The sequence below is a fragment of the Protopterus annectens genome, chromosome 1.part1 (assembly GCF_019279795.1).
Source record: "Protopterus annectens isolate FY-2018-M chromosome 1.part1, PAN1.0, whole genome shotgun sequence".
In the NCBI taxonomy this organism is placed as follows: Eukaryota; Metazoa; Chordata; order Ceratodontiformes; family Protopteridae; genus Protopterus; species Protopterus annectens.
The window spans coordinates 1,508,397,465-1,508,417,651 of NC_056726.1; positions in this window are offsets into that span (position 1 = coordinate 1,508,397,465).

Below are 20,187 nucleotides of genomic sequence, written 5' to 3' on the forward strand. Positions count from 1 at the left end.
CTAGATCCAGGCCTGCTGAATCTAGCTTTGTTTGTATGCTTGTTGTTTATTTGCTTGCTATTTCCCTGAAACACTAATTCCACCTAAAACGCAGCTTTTCAGCACTTCTGAGGATCCCTAGTGATATCTGCATTGCTTACTGTACTTATTTCCTTGTTTCACTTGAAAAAAAGTTACTGTTTGTTGTTTTTGCATTTAAGTTACCAGTAACACAGTCGCAGGCTACACACTCAAGTGCGCTAGCCTCCTCTGTGTATTTAAAGTAATTTAAGCTCTGCAGTTCTGTTGTTTCTGAAAAAAAAAAAACACAAAAAACTCCTTGTTTTCCTGCCTTTCTGAACTAGTCTAGTCCAGTTTTCAGGCTTTGCTGAATCCATGACTGTGGTAAAGGTTCCTGTGTTGCCCATATCATACTTGGATAGTTAGGTGGCTTCCTTGTTCACTGTGTGAGAGGGAACTCCGAGCAACCTATCTGTCCCTGTAGGAGTGGTCCCAGCCCAGCAACTTGTAGCTCATTGGCCATTTTGGGCTAATTTCTATCCTTTTCGAGCTCCTTTGTATAAAAACTGCTTAGCACGGTTTTTCACGGGTTTGCGCACCACGCAGCGCTGTTTAGCTGCAGTTAAACTATTCCAGGCTCCATGAAGTCTGCACTTCAGTTTTTCCCTTGAAACTTGAAACACTTCAACCCAGCACTAGAAATAAGGCAATTTAAGACCGGCACTTACTAAAACTCACTAAACCTAACACTAGCTTACAGCTTGCACTTCAGCCGTATACTCAGGAAGTATAAGGCTCCTTACTCATCCAATCAGCAATACAGTCCCAACCGTCTATTCAGACATGTTCAAGGGACAGCTTCAGGTGTGCTCTCTGGTCCAGCTGGAGAATCTGGGCATCCTGAGGCAATGTTGCAATTGCCTCATGTACACAGACAACCCCCTCCTCCTCCCAACCAACACAAGCATATGTGAGAGATGCAGCTACACAGCCAAACTGGAGGCTAAGCTCTCTCAACCCACAACTGGATCAACCAGTCACAAGGAGAAGGGCAACACTAGCACCACATTACCAGACTCACATAGACCAGCCATAGCTGCACCAGAAAACAACTCTCAGAAACGCAAAACATACTCGGAGGCTCTAAATAAGAACCTGCCTAAACAACAGAGACCTCCTAAGCATACACCCAAGCAACCCCCACCCCACAACAGAAACCAGGTAACACATTCGTCACAACATCAGTGTGCCAAGCAAAAACAGCCCCTAAGGCTAAATAACACACCTAACACACTAGTAATCGGTGATTCTATCATCAGGCACAAAGACGTCCCACTCACTAGACTGAACAAGGAGAAGGTTACCGTAAGCTGCCTGTCAGGTGCCAGAATCCGCCACATAACACATGGACTCAGGTAACTCCACAACAAGTACAAATATGACTCTGTCATTGTACATGTTGGCGTAAATGACCTGAGATGTACCTCCCTGGACTACATGAAAAGAGACATGGAGGAGATCTCTGACCATGTAGCCCAAGCTGGTATGAATCTAAGTCTGAGTAGCATCCTGCCCTCACCCAAAATGATGCCAGCATACGAAGAAAAAATTATCAGTTTCAACAATTGGTTAAACTACTGGTGTCATTCAAAGGGGATCCAGTACTTGTCAGCCTGGGACGACATGCTTGACAAGCCATGTTGCTTCGCCAGAGACGGCTTGCACCTGTCGCCCCTGGGCTTTTGAATACTGGCCAAGACTCTTGCCGCCCCAATACTGCCTTTTTTTAGGCAAGGCTCAAAAGACAAACCCGCCTCCATAAACAACAATAATAAACAAAAACCAGGTAATGCTGCTCAACGCCAGAAGTCTAAACCCCAAAATGCACGCACTTAAGGCTCTCCTTAATATGGAAGAAATCGATGTATGTGCAGTGATAGAAACCTGGTTCAAGGCTCAAGAGAGCACCCCAGCACTACCAGGCTATAACTCCTACCATACCTTTAGGTCCCAAATCCAGGACCGGAACACAAAAGGAGGGGATGTGTCCATATTCATCAAGAACACTCACACCTCCAGGTTAGTAGCACAACAAGTGCAATTGCCAGCAGGTAAACTGACTGTCCAATTTATAGCTTGATACAGATCTTCCACCTTGTCTCAGGACCCTCACGCAGCATTCCTGAGAACATTAGAAAGTATGAAGATTCTACTCAACACCATGCTACTGGGTGACTTCAACTATCCAAACATTGACTGGGAAAACTACTCAAGCTCAAACACCCTAGCCCAATGCTTCCTTGAGTTTATAAACTCAAACGCCCTTGAACAGCTGGTCACCACTCCCACAAGAGGTGATAACATACTGGACCTGGTCATCACCAACATGGGGAACCTATGTTCCACACCTGAGGTAAACTCGTCATTGGAAAAATCAGATCACAAACTAATCACACTGGACATCCACATCCCCCCCCCCCCCCCGTGAAGGAAATCAAGGTAAAAAACCTCTCTAAAGCCAACTTCACACTTCTGAAGACTGAGGTGGGAAGTTTAAAAGCTCCCAATCAAATGGAAAATGATGACCCAATGGCAGAATCCTTTACAAGTGCATTCTATGAACACCTTCAAGAATACATGGACCAAGCCATCCCAAGTAAAACCAAGACCAACTCTTCAAAAAAGAGGAAGCCAGTCTGGTGGACCCCAGCCATAAATAAACTTTACAACAGAAGGAGGAAACTCCTGCAAGATAGAACAAAATCCTAAAATAAGAAGGCATCTCTGATTAACATCGGCAAAAAACTGCACTCCCTCATTAAATCATCCAAGGCCAACTTCGAAAGAAAAATAGCCAATGACTCTAAGGATAACCACAAGGCCTTCTTTAACTATGTCAAGAGTCTAGGGGCAAACTCTCAGATATGCTCCGGCTAGTGCATAATGGCCATAAATACAATGAACCAACCGACATTGCCAACATCCTGGCTGACAAGTTCAGTGCAAAGTTCACCCCCCCTCCACCAAAACGGAATGTAGTGCTCCAGATATCTCAGACACACAAGTAAAAACAGCCCTTGCAAAGGCCAAAAACACAGCATCAATGAGACCAGATACTATCCCAGGTTGTGTCTTACATGAGCTTCAAAATGAACTAACCCTCCCCCATTTCAAATTACTATTCAAACTCAGCCTCTCTACAGGCTATGTACCCAAAGAATGGCGTACAGCAACAGTCGTACCACTCCACAAAGGTGGTGCCACAACTGACCCTGGGAACTATCGCCCTATAAGCTTGACTAGCTTGGTCTGCAAAGCCATGGAACGCATTATCATGGAGCTCATTAACAGGGACATTGGGAACCTCCAGACACAGGACCCCACCCAGTTCAGCTTTGTTAAAGGCAGATCTTGCCTCCTGAACTTGGTCGACTTCTTCGAAACAGTCACCAAGGCCATAGATGAAGGGAAGGTGGTCCACACAGCATATCTGGACCTCGCTAAGGCATTTGACACCATCCGACACTCAGGAATCATAGACAAACTCACCAGCTTAAATATCAACCCCCATGTCACGAGATGGGTTGCCAATTGGCTCTCAGACAGAACCCACACGGTAAGAGTGGCAGGCGCCATGTCTGACTCTAAACCAGTCACAAGTGGAGTCCCACAGGGCTCAGTCCTGGGACCCCTCCTGTTTGGTATATATTTCTCCGAAGTACAGGCAAAGGTGGAGGGACTGTGGCTAACCAAGTTTGCAGATGACTGTAAATTGGGTGCAATAATTGACTCTCCAGCTGACACAGACATCCTGCAAAAAGGTCTCACAGAAACAAACACATGGTGTCAAAGTCACGGCCTCAAGCTAAATGCCAAAAAATGCATAGTAATCCCATTTGGGAAAAACAAAGTACCTACAAACTACCACATAGATGGGAATCCACTAAGTACAGAAGAAGTAATTAGGGACCTGGGTACCCAAGTAGATAGCATGCTCTCCTTTGATAACCACATAGCCAAAACGGTCAGGAAATCCTTCTATGTGGCACACATGATCACAAAGGGGTTCTCATCCAGATCCAAGGAGGTGATTGTGCCCCTTTACTCCTCACTCATTAGGCCCATAATAGAGTACAATGCCCCATTTGGGATGTACCTCACTAGACACCTGCAACAACTAGAAAGACCACAGAAGTACCTCACTAAGAGGATTAAGGGCCTTAAACAATTACCCTATGAAGCACGACTAAAAAAGCTCCAGCTCTTCTCAGTCGCTTACCGTCTACTCAGAGGTGACCTATGCCTGACCTATAGGGCCATGTCAAACCCTGAACTAATGGACATGCTTCACCTCAAAAAAATGAGATCCCTCAGAACCACTCATTCTAGTGACTTGAACCTATGTACAACAATAAACAGGACATGCTGGAGGGATAGATTCCTGTCCCAACGACTCCCCTCACTCTGGAATAGAATCCCAATCCATATTCGACAGAGCTCCTCTCTGACCCTCTTCAAGAGAAATCTTGATGAGTGGATGGGTAATCGTAAGTTCTACCCTGGGATCACTTCAGGAGCCCTGTTGACAGAGGCCCAGGTTACTAATCTAATGGGGAGGCGAAAGCCATCACTCTGTGGCTAGACTTATAAATGCCCATAGGCAGATAGTCTAGTACTTACCTATGAACAAGGTTTGCTACTGTTTCCAATTCTGTTTTTCAAAACCTACATTTGTGTGTTTCTCCCACATGTTCAGTGGACTTTGTAAACCAACATGTATGTAGCCCACTATCTTGGGCTGCCAATGTTAACCTTTCATCTTTTGGTTTGAATTTGCCTCTCCGTAACCATTCCTGTGTTTGATCCTGATCAACATGAGGTTCTTCCAGATGTTTTCTATGCTTGCAACTATATGCATTTTCCACATTTCTGCTATTATGTATCCTTATTGATAATAACAGAAACGGGGCGGCCACGGTGGTGCAGTGGTTAGCATTGCCGCCTCACAGCAAGAGGTTCTCCGGTTCGATCCTCGGCTGGGGTGCCTTCTGTGCGGAGTCTGCATGTCCTCCCTGTGGTCATGTGGGTTTCCTCTGGGTGCTCCGGTTTCCTCCCACATCCCAAAGACATGCTGCAGGTGGATTGGACACTCTAAATTGGCCCTAGGTGTGCGTGTGAGTGTGCCTTCTGTGGAAGGTTGGGCGCCGGGCTGGCAACTCGACACTGTAAAACTCCACTGCCAATCAATGTGCGGACAAAGTGATCCGCTGTGGCGACCCCTAACCGGGAAAAGCCGAAAGAAGAAGAAGAAGAAGATTGATAATAACAGAAACGCTAATCTGCACATACAACACACCATCAAAAAGATCCACTACAAATGAAGTCTTCTGTAAAGGACAAAACACTGTTTAACTAGCAATACTAGGCAAGCCCTATCATATATGTATCTGCTTCCCTCTATCTTATAAGCCTCACCAATCCTCACAAACATACATGCCACTCATCTGACTAAACTGGATTAATATTACAATGAGGTGAATACCTTAAAGTTTACTAGAGCGAAACACAAAGAGATCAAGGAAATATTTAGGGCTGCAGCACCACTTCAGGAAGAACACTGAAGAAGAAACGGAATGGCAGTGGTTCAAAACAGCCTGTTTGGGGCCTGTAGAACAGATATGTTGTTGAACCATGTATGGAAATAAAAAGCATAAGGAAATCTGATGACAGAATGCAGATGTCCAGAAAGTCATGAAAAGAAAGGAGTGAAGGAGAAACTGGGATCTAGAAAAGACAAGTCTAAGAAGGGATACTTGTTGAATAGCAAAGGAGCTAAGAGAGCAGTTGCAATAGCAAAGAACAAGGCATCTGGAAAGTGACTCAGTAGATGGCATAAAGAAACTATATTAGATTACAAGGCAAAGACAGAAAGATAAAATAGTTATTAGACACCTTTCATAAGGGATGCCAGAAACAACCTGCTCAGACCACAGGACATCAAAGGCAGATGGAAGGAGTACTTGCAGCAGCTTCTATGGATGGTGCAGTGGTGCAGCGGCAGCATTGTTGCCTCATGGCAAGAGGTTCTCCGGTTTGATTCTCAGCTAGAGTGCCTTGTGTGTGGACTCTGCATGTTCTCCCTGCATTCGTGTGGATTTCCTCCAGGTGCTCTGGTTTCCACCCACCTTCAAAGACATGCATCTGGAGCATTTCTCCCCAAGCCTCCACTGAAAATTGGCTATGTCGAAGTCAGACTTTCCCGGTTAAAATAAAAAATAAAATAAAAATAAGAAAACCCCACAGAAGCAGTACTTCCCTAGGCACAGCCTAGAAAAAAGAAATGAGTCCACCCTAAAAGAAATAAGAACAGTACTGAGAAAAATGAAGTCAGAGGAAGTAGCAGGCTCAGATTAATGGGAATGGAATGTAAAACCGAAGGAGCATGGCATGAAAATGAGTGCAGATAAGACACTTGCCATAGCAGCAAGTAGTGGAAATTAGAGGAAGCTGAAAAATGAACTAGAAGGGAAAATAATGTAACAAGGTAACAGCGTCTAGTATCTGGGAGGGGAGGTTTAGGAGAAGGGAATTCTGAACAAGGAGGTCAAGGCTAGAATCAAAGGGGCTGCAACCACCTGGCAGAGTGTCAGTCATTTTGAGAGACAGAGGAATGTCAAAAAAGCTGAAATGCAAGGTATACAAAACTGTGGTGTGACCAGTACTACTGTATGGTAAACAAACCTGGGCAGTGAAGGCAGAGCAGTTGAGGAAGCTGGAGGTGATTGAGATGAAGTGCCTGAGACAAGTGACAGGATGCACAATGTCAGAATGACAAAACAAATGACGACATCAGAGCAAAATCCCATGTAGCTTCAACTGCAGAGAAGGTCAAAGGGAAAAGATTGTGTTGGTTCAGACATATGTGCTGGAAAGCAGAAGACATTCTGGTGAAGAAGATGTGGGACGCAGAGGATGAAAGCAAGAGAAAACTAGGGCACCCAGCTAAGAGATGGATGGATTGTGTGAAAGAAGACCTACCACAGTCAGGTATGCCTGTTGAAGAAGACGCGAGAGTGGCACTGAACTGAGACAGATGGCAACTGTTAATACAACACCCAGACTCTATGTTGAAAATAGGTTCATAGGTAGGTACTAGGCTATTGGTCCTAGGGCCTATATAAGCCTAGCCAAATGGTACCCTGGCTTTTTCCACCCAAGAAAATTATTTTCCTGTGCCCCTGTCAAGCAGAGCCACAGAAGTGATCCCCGGGGTGAATTTCCTATCTTGCATCCAATCATCAAGATTTTTTTGGACGAGTGCTAATGAGGAGCTTTGTTTGATATAGATAGGTAGTTTGTTCCAGAGTATGGGAAGTCTCTGTGATAAGAATCTATCCCTCCAGCATGTTCTGTTTATTGTGGTGACAAGGTTTAGGTCCTTAGAGCATGTAGCTCAGGGGATTGGGATTTCTTTATGTGGAGCATGTCCAACAGCTCTGGATTTGTCCGATTTGACATAGCTTTGTATGTTAGGCAGAGATTGCCTCTGAGTAGGTGATATGCGACAGAGTGAAGCTGGAGTTTTTTGAGACAGTCTGCATAGGGCATCTGTTTGAGGCCGGTAATCCTCTTTGTGAGGTATTTCTGTGGCCCTTCCAGTTGTTGTAGATGTCTTGTGAGGTACATACCAAAAGGGGTGTTGTACTCTATAATGGGTCTAATGACTGATGAGTAGAGGGGAACAATTACCTCTTTTTTCCTGGATGAGAAACCTTTTGTGATGAGGTGTGCCACATAGAAGGATTTCCTGACTACTGTGGCGATGTGATTATCAAAAAAGAGACTACTGTTCACCTGTGTCCCAAGGTCTCTTATCACACTTTTGGTGTTAAGTAGACTACCACCTAGGTGGTAGTTTATGGGTACAGAGTTTTTACCAAAAGGAATGACAATGCACTTTTTGACATTGAGCTTGAGGCCATGGCTTTGACACCAGGCATCTGTCTCAGTGAGGCCGTTTTGTAGGATGTCCACATCATTAGGGGTTTTGATTATGGCTCCTAGTTTGCAGTCATCTGTGAACTTTGTTAGCCAAAGACCTTCTGTGTTAGCCTGTACTTCAGAGAAGTAGATATCAAACAGGAGAGGACCTAGGACTGAACCCTTTGGTACTCCACTTTTCACTAGTCTGAAGTTGGATTTAGAGTCTGCTACTTTCACAGTGTGGGTTCTGTCAGTGAGCCATTTGGCAAATCTTCTTATGACATAGGGATTTATACCTAGTTTCATAAGTTTATCTATAATTTCAGAGTGAGGGATGGTGTCAAAAGCCTTGGCGAGATCTAGATAGGCTATGTGAACCACCTTATCCTCTTTTACGGCTTTGGTGACTGCTTCAAAGAAGTCTATCAGGTTTAGGAGACATGATCTGCCTTTTACAAACCTGAACTGTGTAGGGTCCACAGTTTGGAGATTACCAATGTCATTGTTTATAAGTTTCATGATGTTACATTCCATATCCTTGGAGACCAGACTTGCCAGGCTAATGGGGCGGTAGTTACTGGGGTCCGTGGTGGCTCCCCCTTTGTGGAGTGGTATAACCGTTGCTTTGCACCATTCAGTGGGCACAAAGCCTGAAGTGAGGCTATGATTGAACATGGTACTTAGGTGGGGTGCCAGTTCGTTCTGTAGTTCATGTAGAATGCAGCCTGGGATGTTATCAGGTCCCATGGATTCTGTGTTCTTGGCTTTGGAGAGTGTGTTTTTTACCTGTGCAGCCATGATTACAGGAACTTTGCATTCTTCTGGTATAGAGATGGGCCCTTTAGGAGATGAGAGAGGGGTAAAGTTAGCACTGAACCTATCTGCGAGATTGTTGGCAATATCGGTTGGTTCTGTACATTTAGTGCCATTGTGCTGTAACTCAGAGCAGATATGAGTGTTGCCATTGAGATTCTTGACATAGCTATAGAATGCTTTGTGTGTGTGTGTGTGTTTAGAATCAGTGGCGATTTTGTTTTTGTAACTAGCTTTGGAGGATTTTATGAGGGATCTCAGCTTCTTACTGAGGCTGACCATGGAATTCCTCCAGTCATGGAATTTTACTCTTTTTTGCAACAGCTTCTTTTTTCCTGTTGTAGAGTTTGTTTATAGCAGGGGACCACCAGATTGACTTCCTTTTTTTGGAGGATAGCATCTTGGTTCTGTTAGGGATTGCATGATCCATGCACTCGTGTAAGTGCTTATAAAGTGCAATTGTATAGGATTCAGCAGTTGTACCTCTATTGTCCATTAGCATGGGTGTCGTGAAGTTTGCCACTTTTGTCTTAAGAAGCGTGAAGTTGGCTTTGGAGAATTTTTTTATGGTGGTTTCCCTAATGGGGGGTGGGGGTGGGATGTGGACATCTAGGGTGATGTGCTTGTGGTCGGATCTGACCAACGAGGAATTGACCTCTGGTGTGGAACACTGGTTGCCCATGTTGGTAATGACCAGGTCTAAGATATTGCTGCCCTTGGTGGGGGTGTGGATAAGTTGATCCAAGGCGTTGGATATTATGAATTCCAGAAAACATTGAGCACAAGAGTTGGTACATGAGTAGTTTTCCCAGTTAATGGTGGGGTAGTTGAAATCACCCATTATTAGGTTGTACCCTAATATTTTCCAGTGTATCAAGAAATGAGGAGTGGGAATCTTGGGGCATGTTGGGGGATCTGTAGCAAGCTACAATTTGGATTGCAGTCTTGCCCAGAGTTAGTTGTACTTGGATAATCTCGGATGCATTATGCTGAGCAACTAGCCTGGAGGTGTGGATATCCTTAATGAATATGGATACGCCTCCGCCTTTAGTGCTTCGATCCAGGTTAGGTGGCCGAAAGGTGTGGTATGATTTATAGCTTGGTAATGTAGAGGTGCTCCCTGGAGCCTTGAACCAGGTCTCTGTCACTGCACAGATGTCGATGTTCTCCATTTTAAGGAGTGCCTCAAGTGAGTGCATTTTGAGGTTTAGACTTCTAGCATTAAGTAGCATTCCCCTCAGATTTTGCTTGCTTGTACCTGTTATGGTGGTGAATTTGTCATTTGAATCTTGCCTAAAAACGGCACTATAGGGTTGGCAAGAGCCTTAGCCAGTATCCGGAATCCCAAGGGCGACAGGTGCAGGCCATCTCTGGCAAAGCATTGTGGTTTGTCAATCATGTCATCTCAGGCAGACAGATACTGGATCCCCTTAGAATGACATTTGAATTGTTGAAGTCAATAATTTTGTCCTTGTTCTGTGGTATCATTCTGGGTGATGGCAGGATGCCATTCAGGGCTAGGGTCATACCTGCCTAGGCTACAAGATCGGACAGCTCCTCCATGTCTCTTTTCATGTAGTCCAGGGAGGTACATCTCAGGTCATTCACACCAACATGGACAATGACAGAGTCATATTTGTACTTGTTATGGAGTGACCTAAGTGCATGCATTATGTGGCGGATACTGGCACCTGACAGGCAGCTGACAGTAACGTTCTCCTTATTTAGCTTGGTGAGTGGAACATCAGTGTGCCTGACTATAGAGTTACCTATGAATAGAGTGTTGGGTACGTTGTTGTGCCTTGTATGCTGTGATTGAGTGGCACACTGAGTTTGTGGGCTATGTGTCATTTGGGTTGTGTTTGGGGGGGGGGGTGGAGGTTGCATACGTTTCTGCTTTGGAGGTCTCTGTTGCTTGAGCAGATTTTTATTGAGAGCCTCTGCGAATGTAGGTGTGTGTTTTGTGTTGCTATGTTTGTCTTTTGGTGGTGTAGGTTTTGAGGGACTATGTGATGAGTGTAGTGTGGTGCAAGTGTTTACCTTCTCCTCTTGACTGTCTAGTCTAGTCTTGGGTGAAGAGAGCTTTGCTTCCAGTTTGGCTATATAAGTGCATCTCTCACATGTTGTAGTGTTGGGTGGTAGGAGGAGAGAGTTGTCTATGTACATGAGACAATTGGGAAAATGGGGAAAAAGAGAGATGATGATGAAGATGAAGATAGACAAATTTGCATGTAGTAAAGCTCTCCACTCTCACAACTGTTCAATTCTCAAAGACCTCGACTGGCTTGAACTTCCACATCACGTTAACCTAGTTCAGTTAGTCATTCACTACTAGCCATTCACCAACTAGTCCACTGATAAGTGTCATGATCTAAAAGCTCTGCTATCCTAACAGACGACTCAACTCTTCTGACAAGCATTTACTCATGATACTAAACAATTTAGCTGGCGACTCCCTTATTCCAACTGCCTAGCCAGGATTTGGAGCTGACTCTCCCTTACCACCTGACTAATTGAGAATTTGGAAATGTTTAAGTTCAAAGTCACACAACTCTTGAATAATTCCAGGATATGTCCTTGCACCTCTCCTAGATAACAAACCTACTTCCTTAGTAATATCTTACTGATTTTATTTTGCTCATCTTACCTAATTAACTGCTGTTTGTTCTCCCCTACTCAATTACTACCTGTTAACTTCCTCATTATGACATGCTGTTCTGCATTTCCCTGTTCTTAAAACCTTTATTTGTTACCTGGATATTACAATATTTTCTTCTCCCCTTTTAACTGTACTCTCCTTTGTCTCCAGTCCCTATATAGTGCTGTTAAACACCACTTCAACTCAACGAACCATTTGCTCACTGGTTAACATTATCTGCAGTTTTTTCCTGTGTAACTGCATTACATTATCTGCAGTTTTTTCCTGTGTAACTGCATTACATTATCTGCAGTTTTTTCCTGTGTAACTGCATTACATTATCTGCAGTTTTTTCCTGTGTAACTGCATTACATTATCTGTAGTTTTTTCCTGTGTAACTGCATTACTTTTAGAGTCTTACTTATTACCAACTTGTGAACTCATTTCATAGGAATTGTATAACTTTTCATGCATATCCTCCTAAAATGCTGTGTTATCATCATTTTCTTTGTATTTTTTGTTGTTCTGTTATTTTATGATTATTTTTGATTGTCTGTTATTTATGACTGTCTGTTTTGATTGCCTTTTAACTTTCTCATATATGGAGCTTTTCTCCCCAATCCTCTGATGAAAAGATGTATGTACCCAATCAAAGTTTCCCAGTAAATGTGTTAAAACAAAATATACAGAGTGTGGTAGTGCTTCCCTTCTTATGGATGATGCATGACCACCTCTGACACTGCAAAAGCACTTCTAGAGTTTTGTTTTATTTTTTGCTGACTCATTTGCTGGCCTGTTTTAACCAGTTGGAGTCAAGAACCATTGAGACGATTGATAGCCATGGGTCCCTATCATAGTTGTCATGTGTCCCTGATTTTGTAGAATATCCTTAATTTTACCTCTTATTTTTACCCTGTCCCTTATCATTTTTTACTCTCTGGAGAAGCTCAGAGTAAATTTTTGCATGTATTCTTTAGAAAATGTATGTTATTGCATAATATGTTGTTATTTTTAGTGCATGATTTTGGACTCTGTTCCCCTCATTATGTTTTGGTTTGCCCCGCTTCTTTAGCAATGAATTAGAGAGCACTGACCACTATGAAAAACTTTTTGAATCCCTGAAATAATCCTTTCTCATGTCTTTAGAGACTGATGCATTATTACATTCACTGGTATGTAAAACAGGACAAGCACCCTTCTGCCCCATAAAATATGCTGGTATGTGCTTTTATGTTTCCCAGTTCACTGAGCATGAAAATCTAAGCAGTAAACTAGGATCTGATGTTAATGATTTAACATACTCTCTTCACAGTATTGATGACTTTAGTAAAACTATTAATTCCAAATCACAACAGCACCTGTTGTATTTTTGTTTAAACATGTGGGAGGTAAAATAGATACCATGGTTAATTCTTACAAATAAAAGAAGCATATGAAAATAAGTTTAATCCATAGACTATACATTTTTTTTCAACAAGAAGCAATGCTTTCTTCTTTTCATTTATGTATCTTGAATAGACGTCTGTTCTTAAAGAGAAAAGTAAGGCCTAACAAAAATAGAAACTGCTATATTTCAGTCTTTCATTCATTCTGATTTTTATGCATGTGCCTATTTATACTGCATGTATGCCTTTGATTTCAGAATTTCAATGTGCTCCATTTGATATTTTTTTATGAATAGTCGAGTTGGGGGAAGGAGATGTATGTTCTGTATTTTACTTTAACCATTAGAAAAAGACAAGAATAGCATTTGTCAAACACAGAGCTTGGCTTTATCCATTTTCATTAAGTGTAATGAATTGAAGTGGAGACTGCAAGAACAGTCTAAGAATGGAATGAAAGAAGTCAGTCATGGAAAACAGCACAATCGGTGTATTATGAGAAAGTGCAATCGTGGGTAGAGAGAGAGAGATAAAAGCTCTGGTGCATCCTGAGTAAAATCTCAATGTGTTAATGTCACCAAATGTTGGAGCTAAATGCACCTATAAAAGGAAAAAAAATAAAATCTTGTTTCTGATTGTTTAAACTATACAGAGGGATTCCAGTACACTCTGCTATAAATATGAAACGGTCTGATTGACCACTGTCTTCTCTCCAGGTGGCTTGCATGACATTCAGCACTGTAACTCTTTGGGAACTCCAAATATTTACAATTGAGTGGTTATAACCACATTTGAAATCATCACAAAATGCTAGAAATGGGCTGAGAGTTTTTGGTTTGTTGGAAAGTTTGTTAAGATACATCACTTTTCTATAGATCTTACAGCTTTCATGTTCATACTTGAAACTGTTGCAAATTTTTGCAAGTATTAGTCAAAAAGAAACAAAACAAGGAATAGAATAGCTTTTAATAACATGCCATGTTCTGCCCCTGATTACTTTATTATAAAATATTGGATATCATCCTGTAATCACTGCTGTGGCAGTTGGTAGAATTTTATTAGGGCTTCACATGAATTTGCAGGTAGCGTAATGCATGCATACTTATAAATCAGGTTTGACAGATTATGTCAGCAGTATTTCAGGAACTGTAAAGAAGTCAATTAAATTGGGATAAAGTTGCCAGCTTTAATAACATGTAGCTTATGTGTTTGTGTTAAACTAATAAGAACATGTCACCTGTGAACACAACTTTAACTTTTACTCACTAACTAGTCTAGTAGAAAGAAGTGGTCATTTTCAGGGGCAATGACAGAACACTTTCTGATCAAATGACTTGATAAAAGTCATACAGTTGATAAGTGGAAACTGGGAGGTGGCTTTGCTGTCACTCCATGGATTACAGGATGAAGCTTCTTCTTAGAGTGTAGTCTTACCTGTCGGAGCTTAACTGCCTAGATAGGCATTTTGCTGCAACATTCCCTACATACTTGTTAATAATACATGCCATCACTCAGCTCACATTTTGAACATGTTTAATCATTGCCCACTGGCTACAGTGTGAATTATTTTATAATGAAGCTTACTTATGGGGTACTTAGAGACCCCATACCTTATGTACAGTGATGTCATATTTAGGTAGAGAATAATAAGGGTTCAATTAAAAGGTATTAATGGAACTGGTGAACTAGCCAATATCTGACTCACTTGATACATTTTACCCTCTGAAATCACAGCAGTACATTTGTAGTGCTTATGCCATGCCAAGCTTCTGAACTGAGAATCCCCCCCCCCCCGGATTCATGAAGCTCCATGCAAGAATAAGGCTATTCTTGCATGGAGTGCTTCATGTCCATTTAGGATAGCAGCAAGCCTTGCATATGCATGAAGGAGTGCTGCTATCTAAACCAAATGTACATGAACCAGGAATGAGTGCAGGGGGCGTGTCAACAGTCACAGCACCTGAAACATGCCCCCTTCGCTCTGAAAGTGGCGTACGATACTTTCTGACACAGATGAGTGTCAAACTATATAATACTAGAGCCTTGCTCTAATATTATATAGTAAACGAGTGTCCACAGACACTGAAATGTAAATAGCTAACATTTCAGTGCCCTCGGACGCTGAAAAAAAAACACAAACACCTATAGAAGGCAGCAGCCTTCAAGTGCTCACCCCCAAATGTATGCACTCTTGCCCTACATGCATGGAACCAGTAGGGCAAGAGGAAAAGAGTTAAAAATAAAAGAATGGAATCATTTTTTTTTTTCATGAAGTAAATCCAAAGTTTAAGCACTGCGCAGCTTCTTTGCACAGCACGCTGCTATGCTTAGCTTGGCTCAAATCCTGAAAATGATAAACAAGTGCTTCTGTGATAGACAACATCATCAAACTGCTGTAGTGTAGTGGTACTGCAATGGTATAGCATGTAGAACATGCTCTGTTCAAATCCCCCCATGCCAAATTATTAAATAAACTTTTAAGGAATTGGAATGATATATGTCAATCATATGTCTCACATATAGCACAATAGGGGTGGAAATATGTAAAATATAAATGTAAAAAACAATTTATAACTTTAATGAAAATAATAGATTTAAGCAATGCTTTGCTAGTGTAAGCATTGCTTACCTGCATTCAGCTCTGCTTAGCTGGTGTAAGCATTGCTATGCAGATTTGCATGGAGCTAAGCATAGTGCAGCATATTAAAACTGGCCAATCTCAAAAAAGTGTGGGAAAACAGTCCTATTTAAACCACACAGGTAGGAATATAGCCATAACCATTTGAGATTGCACACAGCAAGATTGAAATGGCTTGTGTCAGAGAAGGTGTACACATCCGAGCGCAACATTGGGGCATCCAGAAGTCCCGGGTCATGGTTGGGCTCCTAGTTAAAAACCATGACAGCAGGCTGAAGGGCTCGCAGTACAAGGCAGAGGCCTGGGATCAGCTTGCACATGATCTCACCAGTGCTACTGGCATACCCTGGACTGGTGAGCAGATACGTCATCACCATAATGATCTGAAGTGGAGGAGGGGTGCACTCTTGAACCAGTGGAGCCAAGAATCCCGAACACAGGATATCCCACCTGTCTGTAAGTATGCAGTCTTATGTATCTCTAAGTATGGAAAAAGTTCAACTTGTGACTGTGCAGGTGTGATTAATGTGTGATGTGCCCCCATACAGTTGCTGTGGAGAGGTCCCAGAATGTGCATGCTCATGCACAGCAACTGGCCCGGCTACATCAGCAGTATGATGAGTACAGAATACCCCCTACTATTAGCAGTAAGAAATCAGAATTATAGTAATGGTAGTACTGCTTATATATATAATTGTGCTGTAAAAGTCAGGAATAAATGCCTGTGTCAGGCTGCCAGTGTTACAATGGAGTATTCCCAGCTGCTGTGTAAGACAGATATCAGTAGTAAACAAGGTACAATATGCAGGAGAGGAATATTAGAATATGTATGAGTGTGTCTGAGTGAACCTGCCAAGAAAGTACCATGTCAGGGCTACTGTAACAGTTAGAAATAAAAAGCATTCCCCTGTGCAGATCATGCAGGAATAGTAATTGTGGAGTTGTACGCAGATGTGTATGTCAAAACTAATAAAGGTGATCCCAAACACTGGTGTGTGTCATCTCACTTGTACCTGATAAATAGAAAAGTGTATGTCCTGCACAATGCATTAATTGAGGTGAACTGATTTAGCACTGTGATGGCATGGGAAATATTCATGACAGTGTGGATTGTGCCATACATACCAGTCAACTAGCCTGTATTGATTGTAATGTCACATAGAGGTATAGCAGTGTTCCTCCTAACACCTCAAGCAGATGTTACAGTGTCAGGACGGTGTGCTTGATTGCACTCATAGATTGCTGAGATGTTATAATAATTGTACAAGTGTGTTTGTGCAGAACCATCTTTGATCACTCAGAATCACACATATCAGAGACATGAGATTACTGGTGGTACTATTCTGATATTGTCCATGACTGTGTGTGCCTCTTTTAATGTTGTCCATGAGCCTTTACCTGTGCCCCACTTGTTGGAGACCTGTACTGAGATTACATTTATAGTCAGACAAATCAGTTTGCACAGCTTCACAATATGTGCCCTACCCAATTGTATATAACATCCCTGATATATATCCTCTGCATTATTCATGTAAGGAAGCTTATCTTACACAGACATCCTCTCCATTGTTTTGTCACCTTGTGAAACAGTCACATAATACACATTTTCACTGTGCAGTCCCTACTGTACCATTTTGATAGTGATTGGTGTTGCTGCTACAACTGTCTTCCATTCACATGCCCTCATCTGCTTTACATTAAGTTGTTTCATCTGCCCTTTTTCTGTGTGTTCATTCCTACAACTCATCTGTGAGTCCCTATTCAATACACATGCTTCCCCTGAGTGTTTGCTTTACATGGCAGGTCCATTGTATCCTTACAGATCATTAACACAACTTCAGTACAGAATGCCTGGAATGCCATTTCATAATACTCTGCACTTTATTATCCTGTACTGTTTCTCAACCAACTGAAAAACTGTAGAACCACACAAGCACAGCATGACACAGCAACTGAAGAGTACAATCTTTATTCACAAATGGTTTAGCGCTTTCTTCCCACTTACAGGGACTTCCTCAGAACAATGAATAATAACCCACCCAGCCTTTATATAACAATTCATATACTTGATTGATCAATTAATTAACTACCAACCAACATTTAAAGTTATATATAAAAATTTAAAACAAATATATATAATGCAGTAAAAATACACTTAAAAAACATTTTTAACCTGAAATGTTTTTCAATTTTAAAACACATGTAATAGTAGTGGTCTCATTTATTCCAGAGTACTCAGTTGTGTTTAACTGCAATTGCCATTTGAGTTCACATATATCTAGGTGAATATCCAAATTTCTACCCTGGGAATCTTTTACCATCTGCTGAATGGCCAAGAATTTAAATTTGGGATCCTTGTATACTTTAACGCATTAGTTAACCTGCCATGTCTGATATTCAACAAATGTTCAGCTATTCTGTTTTTAAACTGCCTACTGGTTTTTCCTGCATAGAAAATAAGACATTGCGGACACTTTGACACATATACTACATTTAGGCTACAACAATTAAAATGTCCATTAATTTTATTTATTTATTTTATTTTTATTTTACATTTGTTGACTGGGCTGGTCTAGCTGGAAATATTTCCATTTTCAGTAGAGGCCAGGGGAGAAAAGCTCCACAAATAAACCACACCAAACAGATTATTTCAAAATTCAAGAAGGATATAACAATATAAATTATGGTAGGCTATGAGACACAAATTGAGTTTGCAATTAAAGTATGGGACGACTAAGAGAAACATTATATTAACACATAATACATATGCAGATATTTTTAAAGTTAGAATATGTGGGGATAGCTCCAAGACATTGTTAGGAAAGACTTACAGCCTTGGTTACTGTAGTGTAATCCTGCCAGTCTATTTCCAAGGGTTAGTCAGTAAAGGGAGAGAAGGAGGAAATGTAAAGACTTGACAGGAATACTGCCTTCCGGATACATTAGAGGCTGTATTTTGAATAATTATAAATGAGCCACAGATAGCTTAAAGGACTTATAACATTCAGAGGAGTATACAGCATAGAGGGGAGGACAGTAGCTAGTTAAAAGAAACTGCATAGTATTAGTCTGGGCAACAGCAAGGGCAAAGCCAGTTAGTTTTAAGGTGTCTTTTACATCTTTGTTTAAAGAGTGGAAGGGAAGGGAGTGAGGTTAGGTCAGATGGCAGGAGGTTCCATTGTTTTCCTGCGGTATTGGAGAACAGCGAGTCACCTGCCAAGTTACTTGACTTGGTGGAGCTAGCTAAGAGTTTATTGGAGGAGCATAAAGAATTAAGATTTCTATAGGGTACTATAAGGTTGTTGAGTATTGGTGTGTAAAAGATCTTATGAACAATGGTAAGTTGAGAAAGTATCAGGATGTTTTTTAGTACGAGCCAGTCTTGCTGAAGAAGGTTAAGACAGTGGTGAATTCTGTATGAGTTTCCAGTGGCAAATCTAGCAATACTGTTATAGGAGTTGGCTAGCTTAGCAAGATTACTTTTTTTAGATTAGTGTATATGGGTACAGCATATAGAAGAGTTGAAATTAGGTGGGAGTGGGTAATGGTAGTTTTGGCTGTGGGAGTTAAGAATGGTTTTATCCTGTAAAGGGAGTCCAGTTTTTTATTAACAGATTTAATAGTATTATTGACGTAAATATCAAAGGTAAGCTTATTATCAATTGTGATTCCTAATAGTTTGGTGGAAGAGTTGGGGGATATCATAGTGCCATTACTGGATTGGATGGAGATGTTTAAGGGTGAGGACTTGGTATTAGTTGTAAACAGTAGTAGCTTGGTCTTCTTGGCATTCAGAAGAAGGCACCGTTTCAAGAACCAAGCCTCCACTGTGCTGAAGGCTGTCTGGGTTAAAGATTGGAGTTCAGATATAGAGTTGGCGGAGCATATGATTGTAGAGTCATCATATTGTATACAGGTGGCTTGTGGAATAACTGTTTGTAGGTCAATTATGAATAAGGAAAAAAGGAAAGAACCAAGAATAGAGCATTGAGGGACACCAATGGAAATAGGTAGGAGAGATGATAGTTGATTCTCCCAAAGAACTGCTTGCTGTCTATTACTAAGGTAAGCTCTAAACCAGAGAATTGCTTTTTCATCTAGAGGCAGGGATGACAGAGTGTTTAGGAGTAAGGAGTGGTTAACCATATCAAAGGCTTTAGTCAGGTCAGTGAAGAGTGCTGATGAGAGGGTGTTATTATTATGGTTGTTATTGATGGTATTGGTGAAGGATAAGAGAGCTGAAGTGGTACTATGAAAAGGCCTGAAACCGTGCTGACAGTTTGCAAGAATGTTATGTGAATTATGTAGTTCATTAGCTGATGGTGAATACATTTTTCCATAACCTTGGCTGGAGGAGAGAGCAGAGCTATAGGCCTATAGTTAGAATAGTCATTAGAGTTGCCTCGTTTGTGTAATGGAATAATGTGGGAGATTTCCCAGAGATTTGGAATGGTTCCTTCAATAATGGTACGGTTTATCAGAATAGATATAGGATAAGCGACTACTTTAGCTGAAAGTTGTAGATATTCAGACGGTAGCTGATCAGTAGAAGGGGTACTAGACTTAAGTTTGTGGATGAGTTTTTGGATGTATGAGGTAGATATCGGTTGTAGTTGGAATGGTGGCCGACAATCAGGTGGGGAGTTAGGTAGATCAGGGTTGTCTGAGGCAAGTTGAGTAGCAAGAGTTTGTATGGTGTTTGTGAAGAAGGTGTTAAAGGCATTGGCATTTGA